Source organism: Acinonyx jubatus, chromosome B2 (genome assembly GCF_027475565.1).
Source record: "Acinonyx jubatus isolate Ajub_Pintada_27869175 chromosome B2, VMU_Ajub_asm_v1.0, whole genome shotgun sequence".
Classification (NCBI taxonomy): Eukaryota; Metazoa; Chordata; class Mammalia; order Carnivora; family Felidae; genus Acinonyx; species Acinonyx jubatus.
Window position 1 is genome coordinate 139,957,624 of NC_069385.1, and position 27,901 is coordinate 139,985,524.

General features: G+C 40.5%; 1 long non-coding RNA gene across 1 annotated transcript; it reads right to left on the reverse strand.

The window, feature by feature from the left end:
- Window positions 1-2,039: 2,039 nt before the first annotated feature.
- Window positions 2,040-27,901, reverse strand: LOC128315705 (uncharacterized). The gene is made up of 4 exons (XR_008298763.1): window positions 27,266-27,901; window positions 26,597-26,926; window positions 15,172-15,264; window positions 2,040-3,509 (listed from the first exon to the last, which is right to left on the reverse strand). It is a non-coding gene; the product is annotated as an uncharacterized LOC128315705 (long non-coding RNA).

Consider the following 27,901-nt stretch of genomic DNA (forward strand, 5'->3'; position numbering starts at 1 on the left):
TGGATCTGTAATGTCTGATGGGCCAAATGTGTATGGGTATCAGAAAATTAAACGTGAGTATAGCCTGTTGGCTGGCAAGTCTAAAATTCGGGAGTCTCTATTTGTACACAGGTGCTATAGTTAGTTATGACCATACAAAATTGAATAACAGATGAAACGTACAATAATGAAAGGTATCTTAAAAGGACACAAAATGATATGTACATATCCTAATGATCTTTTAACATGCACGGGAAATCAAAAAACATACCTAAAAATGTTGACAGTGATTGTCCATGAATGGGTTGTTGAGTTTTTTTTAATTCTATCTTATAATTTCCAAATTTTGTATGAGAATGTACTACTTTCATAATATTGTCTTTAGGTATACAGAAAAGAATGCAAATAACACATAAAAATGCCTTTTCAGGGGAGAGCTTACCAGCAAATTTATCGTGATAGGTAATTTGTTCTGTGTTACATATCGTGTTTACCTGTTCACGTTTTTCTTACTATTGAAGAACTTTGCAAAAACGTTCTCACATCTTGCAGGAAATGCTGACCTCCAAATAGCTTAGCTTCCACAAGAGTCAGGTCATTTAAGCAGGACCACAATGGCTAGGAATACTATCTGGGCAGGTAATTCAACAACTTAATATCAGTCATGCTCAGGAATGGAACCTCTCTCATCGTAAATGGTTTCTCCAAAGGCTATAGTCAGTCTGACACAGTTTCCTATGACAACAAGCTCATTAGTATATTTTTAATAGGACTTAAAGGTACTAAACCAGAGAAGTCATTTTCTTGAAAGTAATTGCAGAACAAGACATTATCTGTTATCAAAGCATATGAAATGTGTTGAAAAACTTACAAAGAAAACTGATGCTGTGGGAAATTTCAAGTACATTTCATATTGACAACCCAAAATATGAGAAAAATGTTTCGTGCATGTTTTGGGGAATGTTCATGCAAGATAACAGACTTTGAATATAAACGAGTACCTAGAAAACATTTCTGAATTGCTTAAAAGGATATCTGTTCTTTTAAAAATGTATGGATTTGTGAAGGAACTACCAGTAAATACCGGAGGGAATAGAGTTATTGACCAGGGCTACAAAGCTATGCATTGCTCCAAAGACATTCTACTTGTACTCACGAAAGTACAAAAAATGAAAAAAGTAAAAACTTTTTGCAATGGCAAATACACTGTACAGGATCAAACTCAATCACCAAACATTATGCATTATATAACAAATTCATTTGGACCACTACCTGGAACACAAGTAATTGCTTTATCAAAGAGATAACAGGGGCCACTGGGTGGCTCAGTCAGTTAAGCATCCGACTTCAGCTCAGGTCATGATCTCATGACTCATGAGTTTTGAGCCCTGCATCAGGCTCTGTGCTGACAGTTCAGACTCTGGAACCTGCTTTGGATCTGTGGCTCCCTCTCTCTCTGCCCCTTCCCCACTCATGCTCTGTCTCTGTCTGTCTCTCTCTTAAAAATAAACATTAAAAAAGGAGATAACGAGAATATCCAATATTTGACAAATTCTTAGCTTATACCAATAACTAGTCTAAGAATTACTATTTCATATTAGTTCATAGAATCTTGAGCTTAGAAATAGTATTTTTCAATCTGACTTTTCCTGGAAATGTTAAATTGTATGATTGACCCTCTTGACCACCTGTCCCTAAATCCATACCAAAAATGTTTAAATTAAGTGCAGACACTTAAAAAAATGTAGATACTTTTTTTTTTAAGTAAATTCTACCCCTGGTGTGGGGCTCGAACTCAGGACCCCAAGATAAAGGGTCACATGCCCTACCAACTGAGCCAGCTAGGTACTTCAATGTAGCTACTTAAAAAAAAAAAAAATGTTTATCTTTGAGAGACAGAGGGGCAGAGAGAGAGGGAAACAGAGAATCCCAAGCAGGTTCTGCACGGTCAGCACAGAGCCTGACATGGGGCTTGAACTCAGGAACCGTGAGATCATGGCCTGAGCCAAAACCAAGAGCCAGGCACTTAACCAATTGAGCCACCCAGGCACCTCTGAAGCTTTTTTTTTTTTTTTTTTTTTTTTAATGTAGCTTTAAGGAGCAAATGAACTCTTTCAGACAAATTTGCCATGAATACCAGGGGAAAGGCTCTTCTCACACCGTCCTTGGTACTACTCAAATCCTACCTGACACTTTTCTGACTGATCATTGTTCTACATTATGCAGCACATTTTATCAAATTATTCATAATTGCCTATTATTTGCATTATTGATTCCATGTATTGTCACGTATCAGTGTTTATCTAGAACATGTCCATGTGCTTCATTTGAATGCAGTGTTACCTCCGAATCTCAGGCCGGTTTTAATTTACCTTTATTTTCCTGGGGCCCAGGACAATGCTGGGTACACTGTAGGTGGTTCAGTTGCCTTGAGCTGAAGTCCATTAAGCACTAATGCTTAGAAAGAATTTTCCTCACCTCCGGATGCAGTCTAATCACCTTGGGAGAGTCTCAGAGGTGAGGTGATATTCAAGTGCAAGACTGCCCGCACAAGTAATTAGCGGAAGGCAAGCAGGACCCCACTCATTGGCAGAGGAAGTTCAACAGAGGCATCTTCAGCACGGCAAAACCAGTTTCCAAGCACAGTGTTCCGTGACCTTCCTTCCCGCCCTGGCTAAAAGCAAATGGAATTAAGAAGTGTCAAACATGCCCACTTCCATGTGGCCCCGGGCCCGGCTCTGGCTCATTACTGACTGGATGACTCCAGGCATCTCCCTCGACCTCACCCAGCCTCGTTGTCCCCTTCTGCAATTTTGGAGTGACCTCAGAGGTCTTAATGAGGCAGTAGAAGCAAAGCACTTTCTCTCCTAGCAAGCCCGCAACCAACGAGGGCTGTTACTCTCGCCTCTTAGCAGACCGCTGCCAGGGCAAAGCAGCGGGGATGTGTTGTTTAACAGCAGACTGTTCAGCAGATACTACCAAAGGACGCAGAGGGCCTCTCCCAGACTGGGACTGAACCCAGGCGACACTGGCCGGGTTCCTTTCACCTGGTGAATCCGTAGGGCACACCTACCGAAGACTTACTATTTGCCAAAAGGGGCGTCCTACCGGAGCCTCTCCCAGAAGCTCCAAGTAGATGTGAGCCCCACAGGTACTGGCCCAGGTTCAGCTCCAGCTGCAGTGACCTTGAGCTTCCCGCCCCCGATGCCAGGCTGGGGGATCCCCTCCATGCTCCTGGTGATGCGTTGGCTTCACGCATAGGATGGATGGGGCCCAGGCTTCCGGCCTCCATGGCTGAATAGCGAGGCCGCTCAATCCGTGGGCCTCGGTTTCCTCGTGAGGCACACCTGTCATCATCACGCTTGCCTTCCTCAGAGTAGGATTTGATCATCGGAGAAACCAGGAGACTCCCAAAAATATATTTGGGAAACGTAAGCCCTTCTTATTTCCTCAAGACGGCACTTGAGAAATCCTTAAGAGATGCATCTCTCAGCCCCCATGGGGGTCCTGGACAAGTCACCAGACTCAGCCTGCTTGGAAAATGGAATAATAAGTCCATCTCACTACAACAGCGTGAGATGGGAAAATGCAAATAGTACCACGGCCTCCGGCAAAGGGCAAGGCCAGCAGAAAGTCGACATTGCTTCAATGTTTCTCCTCAGAAAGTGGCTCAAGTTTCCGTCTGAGGAATATTGAGAGAACCCGAAACGTATCTATTGCGACACAGAAAAACAGAACCAGCACTGGGGTCACTCTCCCTCACCCTGCCTGGATGAATCTTTGGCTCTTTCTTTCTCTCTACTCTGACACGTTTTTCTTTTAATTATGAGTGTTGAACCCAAAGTTTCACCATTTTTTGCCCCCTTTTTTCTTTAGGCTCTTCCTTTTTTTTTTTTTAATTTTTTAAAATAATTATTTACTTTTGAGAGAGAGACAGAGTGTGAATGGGAGAGGCGCAGAAAGAGAGGGAGACACAGAATCCGAAGCAGGCTCCAGGCTCCGAGCTGTCAGCACAGAGCCCAATGTGGGGCTGGAACTCAGGAACCATGAGATCATGACAAGAGGGGAAGTCAGATGCTTAACCAACTGAGCCACCCAGGCGCCCCTAGGCTGTTCCTTTTCTAACAGATTCTCCACACCCTACAGCACCACCTCCCTTAGGAATTAGGAAGACAAAAACAGTCCTCCAGGGGACCAAGCTCTGGCCCAGCTTGCCTCAGCCCTGCTCATTCCCAGGTCTGCCCTGGATGTCGCTAAGTCCCTGGTCCCCTTGGAGATTCGGGATGCAGGGATCACAGGGGGTGCATTCAGCACATGCATTCTTTCAATCTCTGTAAAAATGAAAATACAGCAGGTATTGTTGCTGTCAGTCTCTATGCCAAAACATTCTGCCCATGTTGACCAACGAAGTTAAGTCCATTAGAACTACTGGTGAGCAGCCTTCTTTCCAAGACAAGGAAGACTCAAAAATCCCAGGCTGCTGTAAACAGCAAGAAAATTGTTTTTAAAGGCATTCTCTTTGGCTCTTAATTCTATTTGGCCTTTGACTATGAGAAAATTAACATGGTCTTTGACATCAGCAGAGTGAAGGCAAGGCACTGAGAAGTGAGTGGAAGAAGATTTGAATAGAACCAAATATTCCATATGTTACCAGAAAATGTGGGTCCATCCTGCTCTCTCTTCCCATATCCAACAACCCCCAAACCGTACATGCTTCTCTACAATAACAACCCAATGAAAAAGTCATTCAAAAGATGCTTAGACATATAGCATTATATAGAGTGCAAACAAAACATTTTATTAAGTTATAACATATATATAATGTATACGTGTTATATATCAGATATACGTATATATCAGATACGTGTTATATATCAGATATATATGTGTTATATATATATATGCATATATATATCAGATATATAACATATATATATGTGTATATATAACATATGTAATATGCAAGGATGCCTTATGAGGAGGTAGCACAGCATAGTTGTTAAGACCTTAGTCTGGGTTTGAATCCTGACCAGGCTCTTCAGTAGCTAGTGACCTTAACCAAAATCTTCTACTATTTCTGAGGCCATGGTATTTGATCGGGGACATGCAAATACAATAATGTAATTCTTTTGCTGTATCCTTCCATGGGCTGCCTAGCACCAATTCAAAGAACTCATCCTGAAGATTCTGTTCCGCTAGAACAGCCTCTAGTACCGGAATCTGTATCAGTGTTTCTGTTGGTGGGGATGCAAACTGGTGCAGCCGCTCTGGAGAACAGGATGGAGCTTCCTCAAAAAGTTAAAAATAGAGCTACCCTACCAGCCAGCAATTGCACTGCCAGGCATTTACCCAAAGAATACAAAAACACTGATTTGAAGTGATACATGCACCCTGATGTTTACAGCAGCACTATCAACAATAGCCAAACTATGGAAAGAGCCCAAATGTCCATCGACTGGTGAATGAATAAAGACGACAGAATACTACTCGGCTATGAAAAAGAATGAGATCTTGCCATTTGCAATGATGTGGATGAAGCCAGAGGGTATTAGGCCAGGTGAAATAAGTCAGTCAGAGAAAGACCAATACCATATGATTTCACTCATATATGGAATTTAAAAAACAAAATACACGAACATAGGGGAAGAAAAAAGAGAGAGGGAAACAAACCATAAGGGCCTCTTAACTATAGAGAACAATCTTAACTATAGAGAACAATCTGAGGTGGGTGGGGGGTCAGTTAGATGGGTGATGGGTATTAAGAAGGGCACTTGTTGGGATGAGCACTGGGTGTTATATGTGAGTGATGAATCATTAAATTCTATACCTGAAACCAATTTGACCATATATGTTAACTAACTAAAATTTAAATAAAAACTTGAAAAAAAAAAAAAACCTGTATCAGTGTTTAACCAGAGAAGAACCAGTAAGAGATAGATGACAAATAGATAGATACATAGATAAGTAGGTGATAGATATATAGATAGAGATTTATTACGGAAAATTGGTTTCCATTTGTGAGAGCTGAATACTCAAGCCAGAATTCACAGGCCAGGCCGTCAGGAAGGGTCATGAGCAAAATGAAACTCCAAGGGCCAAGCTGTCGTCCACAGATGGAATTTCTTCCACAGAGGCTCACCTGGAGCCTCCACTTCTAACTCTAGTTCTCTGGATGTTTCTACCACATCTGCGGTTCCTTCCTCCACTGGAGTCATGAACCCCTCAAAGTCATCCGTGAGGGTTGGAATCAACTTCTTCCAAAGTCCTCTACATACTGTAGGATGTACTGTAAGGGAAACCTCAGCCCTGATTTTAAGACCTTCCAACTGATGTAGTCAAGCCCACCCAGGTTATCCACAGAATCGCCTTGACTTAAGTTCAGGTGATTAGAATGGCTAATTACATATGCAAAATACCTTCACAGCAAGACCTTGACTAGTGTTGGAATCACTCTGCTAGTGTAGACAGGACTGTTGTCTGCTCAAGTTGACACATGAAAACATTATCACAGATATTTTAAAAACCGAATAGCTAGGTATCCACCTAAAAATAAAAACCAAAAATTGCAAGTCCTCTGCATTGAAAACTACAAAATCACTAGGAGAGGTACGTTAAAAGATATAAAGAGGAGCGAGCCTCCCATCGGGCTCTGTGCTGACAGCTTGGAGTCTGGAGCCTGCTTCAGATTCTGTGTCTCTCTCTCTCTCTGCCCCTCCCCTGCTCATGCTGTCTCTCTCTGTCTCTCAAAAATAACTAAACATTAAAAAAAAGATGTAAATAAATAGGTTATAACATGTTCACAAATTGAAAGACTCAATATTATAAAGCTAAAAATACTCCTCAAATTTAATAATAAATACAATTGTAATTAAACCCCTGACAGAGTTTTATATATATTGAAATTGAGAAACGACTTCTAACATTTATCTGAAAGTACAAAAGGCAAAAGTCACCAAAATAATCTTCATCAACAACAACAAAAGCTGGGTAATTTACAGTCCTGATACCAAACTTATTATAATGCTATATTAATTAAGACAATATAAACTGCCATAGAAACAGAGTATGAGATCAAGAGAGCACTATAGAATCCAGAACCTAAAACATACATATGAGGTCATTTGATTTATGACCAAGGGGGCCACTCACTGCAATGCAGTGGGGGAAATTACAGAATTTTCTACAAACGGTTCTGGGTCAATTGGATAGTCATGGAAAAAAGTAAATCTTTACTCCTGCCTCATAATATATACACACACAAAAATCTGTCCCATGGGGACTGTAGATCTAAATGTGAAGGGTAAAACAATGAAGCTTGTAGAAGAAAATATATGAGAATACCTTCATGACCTTGCAGCAAGCAAAAATTTCATAAATAGGACCTAAGCACTAACTATAAATGTTTAAAAGGAATTTTAATTCATCAGAGGAACAGAATGCAGAAATAGACCCACATGATATGTGGTCAAATTATTTTGGCAAATATGCCAGGATAATTCAATGGCAAAAGGAAAATGTTGTTTGCTCGTTTGTTTTAACTTTATTTTTAAGCAAGCTCTACACCCAACCGGGGCTCAAACCCACAACCCAATGATCAAGGGTTGCACACTCCACCAACGAGCCAGCCAGGTGCCTCAGAAAATGTTTTGTTTTGTTTTTTTGTTTTTAATTTTTTTTTCAACGTTTATTTCTTTTTGGGACAGAGAGAGACAGAGCTTGAGCGGGGGAGGGGCAGAGAGAGAGGGAGACACAGAATCAGAAACAGGCTCCAGGCTCCGAGCCATCAGCCCAGAGCCCGACGCGGGGCTCGAACTCCCGGACCGCGAGATCGTGACCTGGCTGAAGTCGGACGCTTAACCGACTGCGCCACCCAGGCGCCCCCAGAAAATGTTTTTAACAAATGTACTTACGTCATCGAATCATCATACAAGAACAAAACCAAAACTATGTCAAAGTTAAAACTTGAGTGCTGATAATGGCCCAGTTCTTGATCTTAATGGTAGTCACAGGGTTGTGTGTGTTTGGTGAAGATTTTCCAAGTTGTACACTACCCTTTTCTACATGTATACTATACTTGTATTTAAAAAATACTATATGGGCCCCTGGGTGGCTTGGTTGGCTAAGCGTCTGACTCTTGACTTCCACTCTGGTCATGATCTCATGGTTTGTGGGATTGAGCCCCATGTCCAGCTCTGTGCTGACAGCATAGAGCCTGCTTGGGATTCTCTTTCTTTCTCTTTCTCTCCCTCCTCCACTTGCATGCATTTCTCTCAAAATAAATAACATTTAAAAAAATACCATGTATGTGTGTATATGGATAGATAGTAGATAGATAGATAGATAGATAGATAGATAGATAGGCAGGCAGACGGATTATTATTTTTTTTCCTTTGAGCCCTAACTCATGTGCCATCATAATGAACTGGCTGGAATCCACACCCTCGTTCACAAAGCTAGAAGTTATCCCCTCTACCTTCAACTCGAGCAGTATATATTTGTGTGATAGACTGGGCTGCTATGACACCTGTAATACAGACTGAGTGGCTTATAAACAACAATTTCTTTCTTGCAGCTCTGGAAGCTGGAAGGTGCTAGCATTGTCTGGTTGTAGTGAAGGTCCTCTTCCGAGCTGCAGGCTGCTGACTTCTGCTGTGCTCCACATGGTGGAAGGGGGTGAGGAGGACCTCTGGGGCTCCCTTTATAAGGGCGCTAATCCCATACACGAGCGCTCCACTCTCAGGACCTAACCACCTCCCATGCCCGACTTCCTAACACCACCACCTTGGGTATTGGGTTTCCAACTTATGGATTTGGGGGGGAAACAAAAACTCTGTTGCAGTTCAACACTTTCATGGTACATCCTACTTTTTTCCCTGTAGTAACATCGAGTGCAGATTTTATTTCCTCTACTAGACTGTAAGCGGTTCCGTCAGAGTATAATAGTGTTTGGCCATAGCAACTGCTCAGAAATTACACGTTGAAGGAGTGAATGGCACTTTAAGTTAGTCTTAAAACAAGCTTGAAAAATCTCAGTTTTTTTTAAGGCAGTCATCATATCATAGCATTGAAACATTTATGATTAAATGAATTGCTGACAATGCACAGTGTGAATTAATTGCAGGCATAAATTCTATTGTAAAAATTATTTATATGTCTCATGTATACATTTCAATAAAGTGATATACTGGAAAAATTTTTTAACGGTTGAATATCTATATCTATCTATATCTATATCTATAGATAGATACAGCTATATCTATAGATATAGATAGATAGATAGATAGATAGATAGATAGATATAAGTTTATTTATTACTTATTTTGAGAGAAAAAGAGCACAAACAGGGGAGGGGCAGAGAGAGAGAGAGAGAGAGAGAGAGAGAGAGAGAGAGAGAATCCCAAGCAGGCTCCACACTGCCACCGCAGAGCCCAATGCGGGGCTCACACTCACAAACCGGGATATCGTGACCTGAGCCAAAACCAAGAGCTGGAGACAACCAACTGAGCAACCCAGGTGCCCTAATATATTTGATTTTTTCATTAAAATGTGTATTTGAACATGAGACAGTAGTCTCTACCGGTAGGTAAGAGAGAGAGGCCTTATGATCTCGTGATCAATACATTTACTAGTTACCTGGACGACTGTAGCATGTGCGCATTCAAGTGTGATTATTTTTCTACCCACCGCTTTCTTCACGAGACTGGGAGCCCCACAAGGACACGGACCACATCGTATCTGTCTTTGCACGTCCAGTATCGATCCCACATACTTGCTTTGAGTATACACATAACATTCACAAATCATATACAAACTCAGATGTTTAATGGATAAGTAAGTAACACTAACTGAAGTACTCGAAATCGAGAGATCTTCATTTTAGCCCAGCCCAGCTTTGAACTCTGGCACAGCCAACAAAGTCAGAAGATATTCCTTTTCCTTCCTTCTTCATCCCTACCCTCTCTAGCTACACCAAAAGCAACAACATTAATAGTGCTACATAAATTACAGGTCATCTCTACGTGTAATCCTCCTCTTATCCATTACTTTCTCTTCTTATCACACAAGAGATTACACACTGCAGTGCTACGAAACAAAAATGACATCTCTTTTGGGAAGAGACTCCTATCTTTGGACTCTTCCACGTCCTGGTACGTTGAACATAAATATTCAAGATCAACCAGGGTTCACAGACCCCGCATAAATCCCATGCCCATCATTAACCCTGCCCTTTCGATGATTAATCTCTAAATATCTCAGGGTTGCAAATATACTTTCTCTCAAATGAACTCCACTTGGCTGATTGGGATATTTTCGGGTCCTGTATTGAGAAAGATCCTGAGGTTACCTTCCGTCTCAGCAGGACAGAGGGCTGTAATCAGTCAGTCAGGGAGGACGGACAAGGGGTATGCATGTTCCATTATCTGCCATCCCTTGTCCGTGGCCTTTAATGATTTAATCCCAACAGGAGACTTGAAATAGTCATTCACTTATCCATTAATTCTTCTACTTATTCAAGATATACTCAGTGAGCACTGACCTCCAGGCCCCTAATAGCCAAGATTAGAGAACTGGCTAAGTGTTCCAGGACATTTACTCACAGGCCCTTTTAAATCAGATCCTCTTTTTGTGGTTGGTACAATCACTTCGACAGTGTCGATGAGCGCTCTTTCAGAGTGCATCCCTTTGCGAGATAAACACTAGCGTCCTTTAAACGTGTTATTTCATTCAAAGGTGTTCTCTTCTCTTTGCAAGGCAGCCACGGGTGCTAAGAACCGCCAGGGAGGAAAACGCTTGGCGTCCCTGCGGCCCTCAGTCAGAAAGGCATGCCACGCAGAGTAAACCCTACGATGTGGGTAGTTTATTTTGAAAACCTGGTACATTTTACCAGCTGAGAGTTGGTTACCGCTCCCTGAAGCCAAATGTATTTTCACTTTCTTGTTCTATTTTCCACGCAACTTCCCACTGAAAGAAACAATGAGAAATTTTATTTCCTGGGGTCGTGTCAGGCCTTTAGGAGTGAACGTTGGGATAGATAAGCCTCGTCCCACACCCTTTAGGTCCGATGACATCCTGCTCTCTTCTAAATTTTGCCAATTTTGACTTGCAAATGTCACATTTCTGTTTTTCTGGGCCCTGTCTTCAGGTTCACTGAGTATCATTTTCTTCAAGTGGAGATTTGTAAAATGTTGCCCAATTATTTCCTAATAAGACATCATCCCTAAGTGTTTCTTAAGGAATGGTTAACCCTTGAAATGACTGCTCTACCAAACATTTGTAAATGTAATTAATTCATTTTCCTGATTTCCTAGGTGTGATATCACACGTACAAATGATAATAGACAAATCTGCTTCCTGGTGGGGAGCACCATGTGTTAGCACAGCAATCTATTACGCCACACACACATTATTCATTAACATTAATGGACATGTGCATAAAGCCCCACTCATTAATTAGAAAACTAAACCCCCTGGTGTAGAAATAAATCACACACCCAGCTATAGAAAGGCACTTGTTTTTATCTTTAACTTTGTAGTGTGGTACATGTCTAATGCATGCAATTGGACTGTTCTATACTATCTTTTATTGTAGCAAAGATATGGAGAGGCTGGGAACAAACTCCACGTCCTAAACCCGTCCATTCCAAGACTGACACAGTGCAGACCTACATCAGACATACCGTGGGTTCAGTTCTAGACCACCGCGGTAAAGCAAACATTGCAATAAAGGGAGTCAGACTATTTTTTTGTTTGTTTCCCAGTACATATAGAAGTTATGTTTACGCTATACTGTGGTCAACTAAGTTTGCAATATTATTATGTCTAACGCATCAATGTACATACCTTCATTAAAAACACTTTATTTCTATGCTAACCATTATCTGAGCTCTTAGCAAGTCTTAATCTTTTTGCTGGTGGGGGATCCTGTCTAGGTGGTGATGGTCATGGCCATTTCTCTCTCTCCTTTTTTTTTTTATTTTTAATTTTGAGAGAGACAGAGACAGCGCAAGGGAGGGAGGGGCAGAGAGAGAGGGAGAGAGGGAATCCCAAGCAGGCTCCACACTGCCAGCGCAGAGCCCAGGGCGGGGCTCGATCCCACAAAGCTGTGAGATCATGACCTGAGCTGAAACCAAGAGTCCGACCCTTTACCGACTCAGCTACCCAGGCGCCCCCATGGTCATTTCTTAAAAAAAGACAACGATGAAGTTTGTTGCATCAACCGACTTTTCCTTTCACAAACAATTTCACATGATGCTGCTTGTTAGCACTTCACCCACAGCAGAACTTCGTTCAGAATTGGAATCCATCCTCTGAAACCCTGCCGCTGCTTGATCAACTACATTCATGGAATATTCTAAAGCCCTTGCTGTCCCATCAGCAGTCTTAACAGCATTTCCACCAGGAGGAGATTCCACCTCAGGCAACTACTTCTGCTCTTCATCCATAGGAAGCACTTCCTCATCCATCAAAGTCCGATCATGAAATTGCAGTAATTCGGGCTCACCTGGAGCCTCCACTTCTAACTCTAGTTCTCTGGATGTTTCTACCACATCTGTGGTTCCTTCCTCCACTGGAGTCATGAACCCCTCAAAGTCATCCGTGAGGGCTGGAATCAACTTCTTCCAAAGTCCTCTTCATGTGGACATTTTGACCTCTTCCCATGAATCATGAAAGTTCTTAATGACATCTAAAAGGGTGAATCCCTTCCAGAAGGTTTTCAGTTTCCTTTGCCCAGATCCATCAGAGGAATCACTGTGAAAAGTTTAGCCTTAAAAAACGGATGTCTTAACGCATAAGGCTTGGAAGTCAAAATTGCTCCTTGATCCATGGGCTGCAGAAAGGATGCTGTATCAGCGGCATGAAAACAACGTTCATCTCATTGTCCACCTCCATCAGAGCTCTTGGGTGACCAGGCATATAGTCAATGAGCAGTAATATTTTGAAAGAACTTTTTTTTTCCTGAGCAGTAGGTCTCAACAGTGGGCTTAAAATATTCAGCAAGCCATGTTGTAAACAGATGCGCTGTCATCCGGCGTTGTTGTTCTGTTTACAGAGCACAGGCAGAACAGATCCAGCATCATTCTTCAGGGTGCTAGGACTTTTGGAACGGTGAATGAGCATTGGCTTCAGCTTCAAGTCAGCAGCTGCATTAGTCCCTAATAAGAGAGTCAGCCTGTCCTTTGAAGTTTTGAAGCCAGGCATTGACTTCTCCACTCTAGCTACAAGTCCTAGATGGCATCTCCTTCCAGTAGAAGGCTGTTTTGTCTACACTGAAAATCTGTTGTTTAGTGTAGCCACCTTCATCAACCACCTTAGCTAGATCTTCTGGAAAACATGCTGCAGCTTCTACATCAGTACTTGCTGCTTCACCTTGAACTTGGGTGTTACGGAGATGGCTTCTTTCCCTAAACCTCACGAAATGAACCTTTGCTAGCTTTCAACTTTCCTTCTGCAGCTTCCTCACCTCCCTGAGATTTCACGGAATTGAAGAGACTCAGGGCCTTGCTCTGGATTAGGCTTTGCTTAGGGGACTATTGGGGCTGGTTTGATCTTCCGTCCAGACCCCTCAAACTCTCTCCTTATCAGCCAGAAGGTTGTTTCCCTGTCTTATCATTTGTGTGTTCACTGGAGCAGCACTTTCCATTTCCTTCAAGAACTTTTCTACTGCATTCACCACTTGGCTAACTTTTTTGGCGTAAGAGACCTAGCTTTTGGCCTGTCTTGGCTTTTGACATGCCTTCCTCACTGAGCTTAACCATTTCTAGCTTTTGATTTAAATTGAGAGATGGGACTATGCCTTTCACTCAAACACTAGAGACCATTACAGGGTTATTAACCAGCCTAATTCCAATAGTCCTGTGTCTCAAGGAATAGGGGGGCCCAAAGAAGGAAAGAGAGGTGGAGAAACTGCCGGTTGGTGCAACAGTCAAAAGACACACAACACTTATCAGTCAAGTTCACCATCTTATACTGGCACTGGATCACAGATAATCCCCACACATATAATAATAGTGAAAAAGCCTGAAATCCTGTGAGAATTACCAAAATGTGACACAGAGACACAAGGTAAGCAAATGCTTTTGTAAACACAGTGCCAACAAATCTGCTCGACACAGGATTGCCATATGCCCTCCTTGTGTAAAAACAAAACAAAAACACCCAACAAAACAAAACACACACACACACACACACACACACACACACACACACACACACACATACAAACAAAATCCTGCAACATCTGCAAGGCGCAATGCAGCAAATGCAATGAAACCGGCTATGCCCGTAGTGTTAGACCTATCCCCCTTCGCCTGGTCATTAGTGTTCCCTACCAAAAGACACGTGGTTCAAGTGGGCAAATATTCTGCAGGCTGATAGTAATGCACATAGATTGCAGTAGTAGGGAAAACTTTTGGTTGACTTTCAGGGGAGGGGAAAAAAAAAAAAAAGAAGGCTCTTGAACTTGAAATCCCACCCTCGTCTGCTTATTTCTGCCGGAAATGGTGAGTAAGCTGCCACCAGTCCCTGCGTTCTGAGTTCCCCAGCTGTAAAATGGGATAATGACAACACCTACCTCACGGGGCTGTTGGGAGGATAAATGGGATAACAGACATGAAGTGCCCGTCGAGACCTACCACAGCAGGACAGAAACCAGAGAAGGAAGAGGAGATGCTCCTTCCGCCAATTAACTTAAGGCATGGAAATCGTGATAATGAGGCCCTACTCTGTGCCAGCCACTCTACGCGAGGCTTTTACCGTATCCCACGCGATCCTCATGATTCCCATAGATAATGCTCATGCTTCCCATTGTGTATGCAAAACAGTGTTACAGTTTATAGCCTTCTGGCCCAGGGAGGTTAGGTAGCTCTCTGTAGGTCACACAGATTCTGGCATCAGGATTCTGTGACTGAGGTCTGTGCTCTTTCTCTGATCAAAAAAAAGCTCAAGAACAAATGCAGGAGAACTTTGGTTCTAGAAAAGTAGCCAAACCCCATAAATTGCCATGATATCTTTTTTGCAGCTTCTCAGAGAATTCTTATAGATAACAGTTTTCTAAAACTGGGAACCATTTTTAACAATATCACTGAGTATAGCTACACTGGGGGGAAAGAAACCAGAATATTAAGCATTTTCAGAGTGAGGTAACAAATGTCAGGGTAACGTTAGGGCCGCGCACGCTTTCTCAGCTCCAACTTGCCTGGCTTCGCCCATGAGGGGAAGAGATATCCGGTTGCATTCTGCTAGAGGTTTGTCAACATTTCCTGGTAAAATGGCAGCATGTCTAACCTAGTTTTAAAACAGAAATAAAGAAAAGAGTTGGTTTGGAATACAGACTGCAAAAGAATATGTACGCTTTCATCCGCATTTACACAGAGATTTTTAAAATGTTTACTTGTAATATGATTAGTGTTTGAAAAGATTTATCTCGTATAAAAATAGTTCTAAAGTTGTAAAAAAATGTTTTAAATAAATAAGAGGCTGTGAGAACCATCTAGCATTTACAACATTGTTAAGTACTGATTGAAGTGTCGCTTCAGTAATGCTTTTAAAATTTCCTGCATAAACTAGTGCCCTTATATGTCTCCATAAACAGTTTCAGTATGTGTTCTTGGCTCTTAACAAAGATGAATACTTCGAACGAGGGATTGGTATTAGCATTTCTTCAGCAAATGGTAAAAATTCATTATGACCTTCTCGCTTAATCTATCCCTACATAATCTACTTTGCATTTGGACCCAAGAAAATGATGTAAGAATTTCCATAGGGGGAGGGGGGCTGGTGTCATTTTATTTTAAGTCAGAGAGATTTTTCCATATATGAACTGCTACCCTTCCTGAATATAAAAATTAATAGCAAATACATTCTTTAAAACTTTACAGTTTTAAAACACATATCATCTATATGCAAATATATAGAGGGCATTAATATTTTTTTCCCTCAAATTCAATTCTCATATTCTTTGATTTGTATTTGTTCCCAGTCAGAATACCTAAGATTCTAAAATGTTGGCATTCTGAAACACAGCCATTAGGAGAGTTGTTACATATTTAATTTCATGCTCCACTCAGCATAAAGCAGTTGGGGGACTACGGACCAAAGCAAATTAAGTGGCTTCTTAGATAATTTCCTGCTTAATTGAAAGCAGGTAGCTTTTTAAAAGTAATAATTGGCATTTGTTTCAAATTATTGTAAGGTTATTTCTTTTTTTAATACATGGTCGTAGGATAACTAGTTCAAGCACAGTGGGTCGGGAGGTACCCCCAGAATATAAGGGACATGGATGTGACTTGGTGCTGACAGCAAATAACTGGGACACCCCATGGAGATGCGTGGATCCGGGGACATGGGGCAGAGTGGAGGAACAGATACACACACACACACACACACACACACACACACACATATATGAATTTCCTTTCTACCATTCTGCTTAACTCTTAGCACTGGTTTAATGTTAGCAAGTGGTCTATGATGAGGCTCGTGTCCCAGTTCATATCTACAGATGGCTGTTCCTCATTACAGTATGAAACTGGCCATCGGCTGTGATATACTCTCACTTCTGGAGACACAGTGCTAGCAGTGAATGTGAGCGTGTGAATGTGGAAAACACAAAAGGAACTGATTTGACGTAAATGCCTACATAGCGAATGTACTATGGAGTCCTGTTTTGTCAGGAGTCAAATTTTCAGATGTTTTCAAATGTATTGGATCTGTTAAAGAGCTGTTAAAATTACAGAAAAGAGTAAATGCTTTCTTGTTGCCTAGATCTGACAGAAAAACAGAGAGAGAACGAAAGAGAGAGACAGAGTCAGTCACAGAGAGCAAAAGGGATTCTTCAGAACCAAACATTTTAAAACACTCAAGGGAAAAATATACACGGAATTTTTATATTCATCAATTGCCATGGTGATTCATGCAACGAATAGCGAACATCGGTGCCCCAGAGCTACAGGATAAGGGCTGAGAGATGCACTTTGGGTATGTGCTGAAACTTTAATGGGGCCTGCAGTCTCTTCAGGCCCCGATTCTATTGTCTGTGGTACTTTAGATCACTGTGCATAGTCAGGCTGTCCTTAGAACCGCTAACTGGGCAGTTAGAGTGCAATGTCAATTTCTTTTTTAAATACTTGCAACCATCCTGAGTACTGAGTGCTTAGCTTCCCATTTTTGTGGCATTCCCAGGAATGTTTTTGAGTCATTTATAAGTCAAAGGAAGGAAGGAAGCGGAGAAGGAAGGGAGGGAGTAAGAGAAGGAAGGAGGGAAGGAGGGAGAGAAGAAGTGAGGGAGAAAGAAAGGGAGGGAAAGTTGCCAGCAGAGGAGGCTTGAGTGAGTCATGAGGGACGTCCAGCAGCTACTCTAGTCTTCTGCCTCCCTGGCATAGAGTAAAACTCCACTTCCCAACCTACGTGAAGTTGAGCAGGGTAATGTGACATCCTTTGGCTTTTAGAAGATGACTCCATTGATAATAAACTTTCAGAGCCAGTGTAGGAATACCTGCTTCCCCACTTGTTAGCGGCCTAGCAACAGACAACTCTCCAGATGGAAGAGGCTCCATCAGCCTTACTCAGACTTGGAAGAAAACGACTCAGGGCAATGTCTTCAGCCAAGCCACGATGGACATGCAGCAGAAGCCAGAGAGAAACCTTTGTTCCTATAGATTTTACTCTAACATATTCTTCATCCTAACTAACACAGGAAGAGCTCCACTTGCAGCAGTGATTACCCTAAAATTTAAAGGAAGAAGCAAAAACACAGACAGTATGAGAGGATATGATGTTCTAGAAAGCATAGGAAATGGAAAATTTCAAATACCGGCAATAACTGGTCTAGACACTAAGGACAAGACTAACACTTCCATCAGGTATCCTGTAACGTACGCGGATGGTCAGGGGGTATGAGTTTTGAAAGTGCAGAGGTGATTTTAGCTCCTCACTGACCTATTTTGGCCTCCTTCCGACATTACTTCCCTCAGTGCTCAATGTAACTTGTGAGGAGTTCCTAGTTGCTTGTTGCCGAAAATGATGACACCGGAGTTTCTGGCTTTGGTATCTGAATTGATGCGGGTGCTATTTAATGAGACAGAGAACACCAATGAGAGGTAGAATCTGGACATGTTGAACTTGAAAAGCCAGGGACACACCCAAAGGGAGACATCCATGGATAATCAGAGATCCACTGCATGAGTCTAGAGCTTAAGGGAGAGATTTGAGCTCAAGATACAAATTGGAATCTTTCAGCTTTTTCATACCACTTTGCACTGGACAAGATTATCCAGGGTCAGTACCCATGGGAAGAGGAGGCTGGAGCTTCAAATGACACCAATATTTAAGGAATAGGGAAAGAAAAGGAACGCTCAAAAGAAAATGGCAAAGTGAAGTAGGGAGAATTGTTGCTTAATGAAACTTCCAGGCCCTTAACCTCTAAGTGTTCGCCCAGTTCTTTAATTCCTGCTAGGGTTTGACTTCCCTCCCTATTCAGTTAGACCACAGTCATTTTTACCTCTTTTTTGCAAGGTCAATTGTCATTCTTATTGACTTACACCGCTACCCTGTATACCTTCTGCCCTAGATCAATAAAAACAAAAAAAACAAAAAAAACCCACATTTCTATTTTTACAATGATATCTTCCCCAGAACTATTTTTTCTGACTATTACTGAGTCTAAGGTTAAAAGGCTTTCAGGGTAAGCCCTCTGATACAAGTACTCAGCCCAAATATTTAGCTTCCGTAATCACTATATACAAGTGCTACACTGAGCGCGGCCATGGGAAGAAAGAGCTAATATTTAAACATATATTATTTGTTGGTCTTGCTCTGTGATATATCTTTTACATGTTTAATCTTGAAAATACCATGAATTAGTTTTTATTGACTTTTAAAAAGATAAGAACCTTACCAAAATTCTGATTATAATACAGCTTCTCTGATCCAAAAGTCTAAGCCTGCCACTGGGCTCAGCTACCTTCCAAAGAATAAGATGTTGTTCTCTTCTTGAAAGTATTTCCAATGCTGGCCAAGAGAAAATCCACTTATGTTAGAATTATTTGAAAATAGTCCCAAACCTAATGGAAATAGAAACCAAGACCCTGCCATAACCTACAATGTCAAACAGATAGAGGTTCTCAACTCTGACTATACTTTTTTAGAATCATCCAGGCTGCTTTTAGAAAACATTGGGTCTTCTGTTTCCAGAAGGATGGACTAGACACACTTTTCTGTATTCCTCCCCCTAAGTAAAACTAAAAGCTCCTGGACATTATGCAAAAAAACAAACATAAGAAGACTGAACACAAAGTGGAGAGAAATAGGTAAACAAGTTCGGGAACTAGGCATCTGAGGAACAATACACAGTGCATTCCCTAGGCTTTCTTCTTGCCTCCAATATCCCCGATGAGGTGCTGGGGAGGCGGCAATCCGGAAATGCCAGAAAGCACAGACCAAAAAAAGCCTCAACAAAAGCCTGCTCTCTGTAGACAAAGGACAAGGGGGTATTGTAGCCAGACAGAAAATGCTTAGACAGTAATGTCTTTACTGCAAATACCACAGAGAAAACTATGGCTCCATCCCTACCTCCATCAGCGAAAAAGTGAGGGGGAGCCTAGACTTCTACCCTTGCCATGTACCCCAACAGACTCACCTGAGTGGTGTCAGAGAAGGAAAGTAGAACACTGAGACTCTCATCCCCACAAGGCAATAAGGGGACCCCCCCAATGGTGTCCATTGGACCATGGGAGGAGCCTGGACCTGCCCGCCATCCAGAAGTAAAAAAGTGTTCCTTCCTTCCCCACTGGAGGGTGTCAAGAAGGCTTACTGGAAAGTCAGGACTTTCACCACCACCCAGTAACAAGACCACCCCCACTTCACAATGTCAGCAGGGGCCATGTGGGGAACAGCAATGAAGCCATCATGCCCCACTGAGTCCTGGTGGAGAGCCACTTCCTTGCCGGTGTCAAGAGAGGCATGGACTTCCACCCCTACCAGGCAGCAATAAGGCAGCGCCTTTCTCCCTCTCCCCCCACCCTTCCTTTCCTTTCAGATCTGTGTTAGAGGCCTTCTAACACAGAAGTTCTAAGTAAGATCCGGAGTCTCAACATAACACCCCTAACATCCAAGTTTCAATAGAATATCACTCTTCGTAACAAGAGTCAAAAAAATCTTAACTTGAAGGAGAGAAGAAAATCCATAGACACCAACACGGCAATGACAAAGATATCAAGATTATCAGCCACAGAGTTTGAAGCAGCCATCATAAAAATGTTTTAATAAGCAACTACGAACATGCTTGAAACAAATAAAAAATTAGGAAGTCTCAGCACAGAAAACAAAGATATAAAAAGGAACCAAAAGGGTATTATAGAATTGGAAAATACAATAACAAAACAAAACAAAACAAAAAAACCAATGGGTGAATGGGGGGATAAAACAACGAATCAATGATCTTGAACATAATAATACAAGTTACGCATTCTGGAAGAGAGAGAAAATAGGTTTTTCAAAAACGAGCTGAGCCTCAGAGACTGGTAGTACAACATTAGACATCTAATATTCAAATCCTTGGAGATCAGGAAGGAGAAAGAGGATGGGGTTGAAGACGTATTTAAAAAAATTAATGGCTGAAAAATCCCCAAATGTGGCAAAAGGCGGTAACCAACAGATTCATGAAGGTAAGTGAAAACAAGAGGGATAAACAAGCGCGATAACGAAATCCACAAGTCTCCTTGCAGTCAAACTTCTGAAAACTAAAGAAAAAATAATAAATCTCTAAAGTGGCAAGGAAAAAGCAGCATCTTATTTATAGGGGGAAAAACTATCACCAATGTGACAGCAGACTTCTCACCCAAAACCATGGAGGCCAGAAGGAAGTGGTACGATATTTTTCTAGTCTGGAAAAAAGAACTGTCAAGCCCAGAATTCTATATCCACCAAAAATATCTTCCAGGGATGGAGGGTAAATCCAGACATTCTCAAATGAAGGTAAACTAAGATAATTTGCCACAAGAGACATACCCTAAAAGAACAGCTAAAGAATTTCCTAAACACAAAGGAAATGATAAGAGAAGGAATCTTGGAATATCATGAAGAAAAGCAACAGAAATAATAAAAATATGGATAAGTTCATTAGGTTTTCTTTTTCCTCTTCAGTTTTTTAATAATGTTTGACTATTGAGACAAAAATGATAACACTATCTTAGGAGGTTCTAAATGTATACAGGAAATACTTAAGAAATTATATTGTAAGTGAAGGAAAGTAAAGGGGTATAAAAGAAAAAATTTCAACATATCACTTGAGTTGGTAAATTGCTATTATCAGTAGACTGTGTTAAGTTATGTATATATAATGAAATCCTAGAGCAACCACTAAAAATGCCATACAAAGAGACACTCAAAAACACAACAGACAAATCAAAAGGGCATTTTTTAAGGTTCGAGTGTTCTGCAGGAAAGCAAGAAAAAGAAAGAAGATAAATGAAAAAGAGAACAAACGTAAAATAAAAATAAGATTGCAGACTTGTCATGTCAATAATGAAATTTAATGTAAATGGTCTAAATATACCAACTAAGGAAGCAAGACTAACAGAATGGACAAAAAATAAGGAGATGACCCAACAATATGCTATTTACAAGAAGCTCACTTCAACTGATACAGGGGCACCTGGGTGGCTCAGTCAGTTAAGCATCTGACTCTTGATTTTGGCTCAGGTCATAATCTCATGGTTCATGTGTTTAAGCCCCACATCAGCCTCTGCACAATGCAGAGCCTGATTTGAATTCTCTGTCTCTCCCTCTCTCTCTCTACCTCTCCCCTGCTCATGCTCTCCCTTTCAAAATAAGTAAATAAACTTAAAAGAAAAAACCAAATATACTCATAAAGGTAGGATGAAAGTAAAAGGATGGAAAAAGATAGACCATGCACTCATTCATCAAAAAAGAATTTTAAAAAAGGCTACATTAACATTAGAAAACTAGACTTCCAAGCAAGAAAAATTGTAAGGGACAGAGGGGGACAGGACATCACATAATAATAAAAGGGTTGATTTATCAAGAAGACACAGTGATTCTAAATGTTATGCACCAAATAACAGAGCTGCAGTGAGCAAAAACTGATATAACACATGGATCAAATCCTGGACTTGGAAACAAGCCCCAAGAGATTTAAAAGAATTAAATCACATAGAGTATGTCCTCTTATAATAATGAAGTCAAACTAGGCATCAGCCACAGAAAGATAACAGGAAAATAAACAAGCACTTGGAAACTAAACAGCACCCTTCTAAGTAACCCAAAAGTCAAAGAAGAAGCCTCAATGAAAATTAAAAAAAATACAATGAGCTGAATGAAAGTGAAACTTATGGGATGCAGCAAAAACAGCATTGAGAGGAAACTTTATAGTACTGAAAACATATTAGAAAGCAGGAAAATTCTCAAACAAAAATCCAAAATTACATCTCAAGAACCTAGAAAAGAAAGAGTAAAGTAAACCCAAAGTAACAGAGGAAAGAAATAATAATGATATGAGTAGAAATCCATGAAACTAAAAACAGAAAAAGAGAGAAAATTAGTGAAACAAAACATTGTTCTTTGGAAAAAAAACAATAAAATTGACAAATATCTGGCAAGACTATCAAAGAAAAGAAAAAGACACAAATTAATAATATTAGGAATGAAACAGAAATATCTGATATCACTACAGATCCTCCAGACATCAAAAGAACAGCAAGAGAATACTACACACATAAATTTGACAACTTAGATAACATAAACCAGTTCCTAAAAAAGCATCAGCAATCCCACCCCCATAATATAAAATAGATATTATGAATAGCATTATACCTAGTAAGGAAACTGGATGTGTTATTTTCAAATTCCAGAAAAAGAAATCTCCACGTTCAGATTGTACCAAACATTTTATACCAAAAATTTTAAAAAAGAATTAGCACCAATTACTAGGCACTTTCTTCCCTATAATAGAAAAGATAGAACACTTTCCAATTAATTTTGGGAAGCCAATATTATACTGATACTAAAGCTAGACAAATATAGTCAAGAAAGAAAGAGAAAGAAAGAAAGAGGGAGAGGGAGGGAAGGAGGGTGGGAGAGAGGGAGGGAGGGAGGGAGGGAGGGAGGGAGGAAGGAAGGAAGGAAGGAAGGAAGGAAGGGAGGAAGGAAGGAAGGAAGGAAAGAAGGAAGGAAGGAAGGGAAGGAAAGGAAGGAAGGAAATAAGGAGCAAGAAAGAAAGAAAAGAAAAGAAAAGAAAAGAAAAGAAAAGAAAAGAAAAGAAAAGAAAAAGAAAAAGAAAAGAAAGAGGAAAAAAACTATAGACTAATATCCCTCAGGAATATAAATGCAGCAATCCTTGACAAAATATTAGCAAATGGATTTTACCACTATGTCAGCTCAGAATTATATACTGTGACCTAGTGGTATTTATTCCTGGCATACAAGAATGGTTCAACATTTGTATATCAATCAATATAAACTACCATATTTATAGGCTAAAAAAGAAAAATCACAAATCCTATCAACTGATGCACAAAAAGCTCTTGACAAAATTCAATATCAATTCATGATGAAAACTCTCAGAAAACCAGGAATAAGGGGAACTTCCTCAAATTGATTTTTAAAACTTAAAAAATAAATAAACCTATAACTATCACCATACTTAATGATGAAAGATTGAAGGCCTTCCCTCTAAGATCAGGAATTAAGGAAGGATGTTGCATTTCACTATTGCTACTCAATATAGTATTGGAAGTTCTAACCCATGAGGCAAGAAAAGGAAATAAAACAAAGAACTAAAACTCCCTACATGACATGATACTCTATGTAAAACAATCCCAAGGAATCCAAAGCAAACCAACAAACCAACAAAAAACCTCCCAGAACAAATAAGTGAGTACAGCAAAGTCATAGAATACAAGATCAACATACAAAAATCAAGTCAATCTCTACACAGAAGCAGTGAGCACATGCAAACAGAAATTAAAAATCCCTAACGTTTGCAATTGCACAATACATAGGTGTAAATCTAATAGACATGTTCAGAGCTTGTATGCTGAAAACTACAAAATGCTAATGAAGGAAATCAAACAGGATCTGAATAAGTGGAGACACATACTGTGTTCATAAAGTGAGAGAGCTCACATAGTAAAGATGTCAATTCTTCCCAAATTGATGTATAGTTTTAATACAATACCTATCAAAATCCAGGCAAGATTTATTGCAGATATACATAAGATTATTCCAAACTTTTTATGGAAAGGGAATAGAACTAGAATAGCCACACACACACACACACACACACACACACACACACATATATATATATACCCACATGGGTATTCTCTATATATATGCATCTCTCTCTCTCTATGCATTTATTTATATAAATAATGCATGTATATACACAAAGGGAATTTATACACATAGCCACAGTTGTTAAGATAGTGTGGTACTTATGGAGAGATAGACATACTGATCAATAGAACAAAACAGAGAAGCCCAAAATAGAGCCCCCATAAAGTCTACCAACTGATTTTTTGCAAAGGTGCTCAAAGCAGTACAATAAAGGAATAATAGTCTTTCAATAAATTGGATATTCATAGGCAAAACGTGAACTTCTATCTAAACTTCACACCTTACATGAAAATTAACTTAAAATGGATCATGAACTCACATGTAAAATGTAAAACTGTAACACTTTTTAAAGAAAACATAGGAGAAAGTCTTCAGGATTTAGCATTTGGCGGAAAGTTCTTAGACTGGACACCAAAAGTATGATCCATAAAAAGGAAAAATCAAAAGATCAGATCTCATCAAAATTAAAGACTTTGCTCTCCAAAAGATCTCTTTAAGAGGATGAAAAACTAAGACAAACTACTTGCAAACCACATGTCTGCTGAAGGACTCACATCTAGAAATTATGAAGAACTCTTAAAACAATAGCTACAAAACAATCCGATGAGAACATGGGCAAAAGACATGAAGAGACATTTCATTGAAGAGAATATGTGAATGGCAAGTAATGACACAAAAAGATGTTCAACATCACTAATCACTGGGGAAATGCAAATTAATAACACCACGGTAAAAGATCAGTACACACCTATCAGAATAGTTGAACTACAAAATGCTGACAGGATGGGAGAAACTGATTCTCTCGTGCATTGCTGCTAGGAAAGTAAAATAGTACAGCATTCCTGGAAAATAGTTTGGCAGATTCTTAAAAACTAAACATATACTTACTATATGAGCCAGCAATCACACTCCTGGGCACTTATCCCAGAGAAATGAAAACTTACATCCACACAGAAACCTGTACGTACAAAAATGTTCATGGCAGCATTATTTGTAACAGTCCCCAAGAAGAAAACAACCACACTGTCCTACAATAGATGAATAATTAGTGTGGTACATCCCTATGATGGAATACATCTCAGTTAAAAAGGAATAAACTGTTACTATATGCATCAACTTGTATGGATATCTCAAGGGCATGATGCTGAATGTGGAAGAAAATCTCAGGTCACAAGCTTCTAAGAATCAATTTATGTACATTCTCAAAATGACAAAATAATCGAGATGGAGACCAGATTCGTGGTTGCCAGGGGTTAGGGAATGGTGTGAAGAGGAAGGAACCTATAAAGGGATTACAGGAGGAAGAACTTTGTGGTGTTGGAATAGTTCTGTCTTGATTGTGCTACAATCACCAACCATCAACTTACAGAAATCTACAGGTGATGAGATGACGTAGAATTACAGGAACACTTTACAACAATGTCAATTTCCTGATTTTTATTATAGATACATCCAATGTAAGAAAAGGTATATAAAATGTAACCAGGGGTGGAAATAAAGTGAAAGATATATGAGACCTCTCTATACCACCTCTAGCCAACGGTATTTTTTCAAAGTTCATGGGGTAATTCTAAAGTATGGCTAGGCAGCTAACACGATTATTGAAATGACATACCTAAGTAGTATACCTACAAGTCTAGTGGAGAAGAAGGAGAAAACTAAACATGCAATCTATTTTAAGCCTCCTGAGCTTCCCCCCTCCCTCTAATGTGGAAACGTGGCATTTAGGTGAAGCCAAATAATATGGATGGGATAATCCAGCCATCATGTTATAGACTATTTCACACAAAAAATGCCAAGCCCAATAGATTGTTCTTTGGATTCTAAAGCATTTGGTATCAATGTTATAATTTTAAAACGTTAAGGAGCAATTACAATCACATTTAAATATGCAGCAATTTTAGAAAATTAATGTTTCACCGAGTCCTCATTTTTGATGGGTAACAAAATGAGCTCAAGACTTAAAAAAAAAAAAAAAAAACAAAAAACTTTTAACAAACTGCTGACTATTATCAGCAGTAACCCTGAGAAACATCGGAAAAGGAAGCATTCCTATCTTTACCATGAATTCTAATACATCAGTTATTTTTATTAATAATGCTCAACCACTGCCTGGCAGTCTCTCTGTATTGAACTGTTTGGGAAGTGCGTTGAAGACACAGAATCCAAGGATTATTATGAGCCCATAAATGACAACATGACCAACTAGAGGCCTTGGGCGGTGATTAACCATTCCTTAGCACCATCATCCAAAGATACTCACTGTGCATCTATTCGGCCAGGCAGGAGATTTAAAGGTTTTAGGGATGAGTCCTCCGCCTTCAAAGCGTTTAAAATCTGTTTGAGGACTGGACTAAAGACATAAACTTAAATAAGAAAGCAAAGAAGGGTCTGCTGAAATGTGAACTAATAGAAAGTAGAAAGGCCCAAAGTGCTTGTTTTCGCTGGAAGTATTTTTGTAAGAGGTGGGAAGGGAGTTTGTATCTTCGGGGCTCATTCATCCTGTAGATGAGCCCTTCAACAATGCAGATTTAGCCTATCCATGGGAGGACTGCCCTTAGTTCTCACTTATGGACTTAATCCAGAAATGAAGCTGTTTTGAAGCAAGAGGTTTGGCAAAAAAAAAAACAAAAAAAATGAAATGAAATGAGGCATAAGGAATCACCTCCACCCAACTCCAGTCCACAGTTATGTCTTCTCCCCACCCCACCCCCCCACCCCCCCCCCCCGCCCTTCCTTCAGGGTTTAAAGATTTCTGGATGGGGGTAGGGGGTGAGGAGGGGAGTGGGTCGCTTGCTAAACTATTTGCCTTACTCCAAAAGCACCAATCTCTTCCATCCCTTCTAGCTCCTCCTCCTCCTCATTCTCTCTCCCTGGCTCTCTCCAAATTGGATCCTCACATACTCCCCATTCTAATTTACAGAACTTCAACTTACCAGATTTTTTTTTTCTGTTCTGGAAAGATTTATCCATTTGGAAGAGTTCAATTCCCAACTTTAAGTTCCTAACTGTCATGAAGTCCGATTTAAAAGCAAAATAAGAACCATCGCGTTTTAACAGGGCACAGTGCAAATTCTTTTAAAGAAAGTTGTTGTGTGATGGTGGGAGGTAATCAGTACCTACTCAGACATTCTTCTCTAAGACAGCAGAGGTTTATCATTTTCGTTATTGTGGCCATGAATTTTTCCTCCTTTGCTTTATGCCTTTTGGCAGGAGACTCCGACTCTGCAGGTGTTAGCGCTGCAAGGGCCGAACCCAACCGCCAGTAGGTCTGCCGAGCCTAGCATGGGATGTTGCCCAGCAAAACACAGAGCCCAGGGAGACCGAGACGGAGGAAGGGCGCCTGCAAAGCGCGCTTCGGAGGAGACTGGGACCTGAGCCCTAGAAAACTAGAGCGAGTGCATTTCCCGGCAGGGGGAACCCGCAGGAGCCAGAAAAAGAAGAGAGAGGGAGAGAGAGAAAGAAAAAAAAGAAAGAAACCCACCCCCGCGCTCTTAAGCCCAGCGCGAGCAGCGAGCGCGCGGGCTGGCTGGGCTGCTCCAGCTGGAAGTCATTGTGCCGGCTGGCG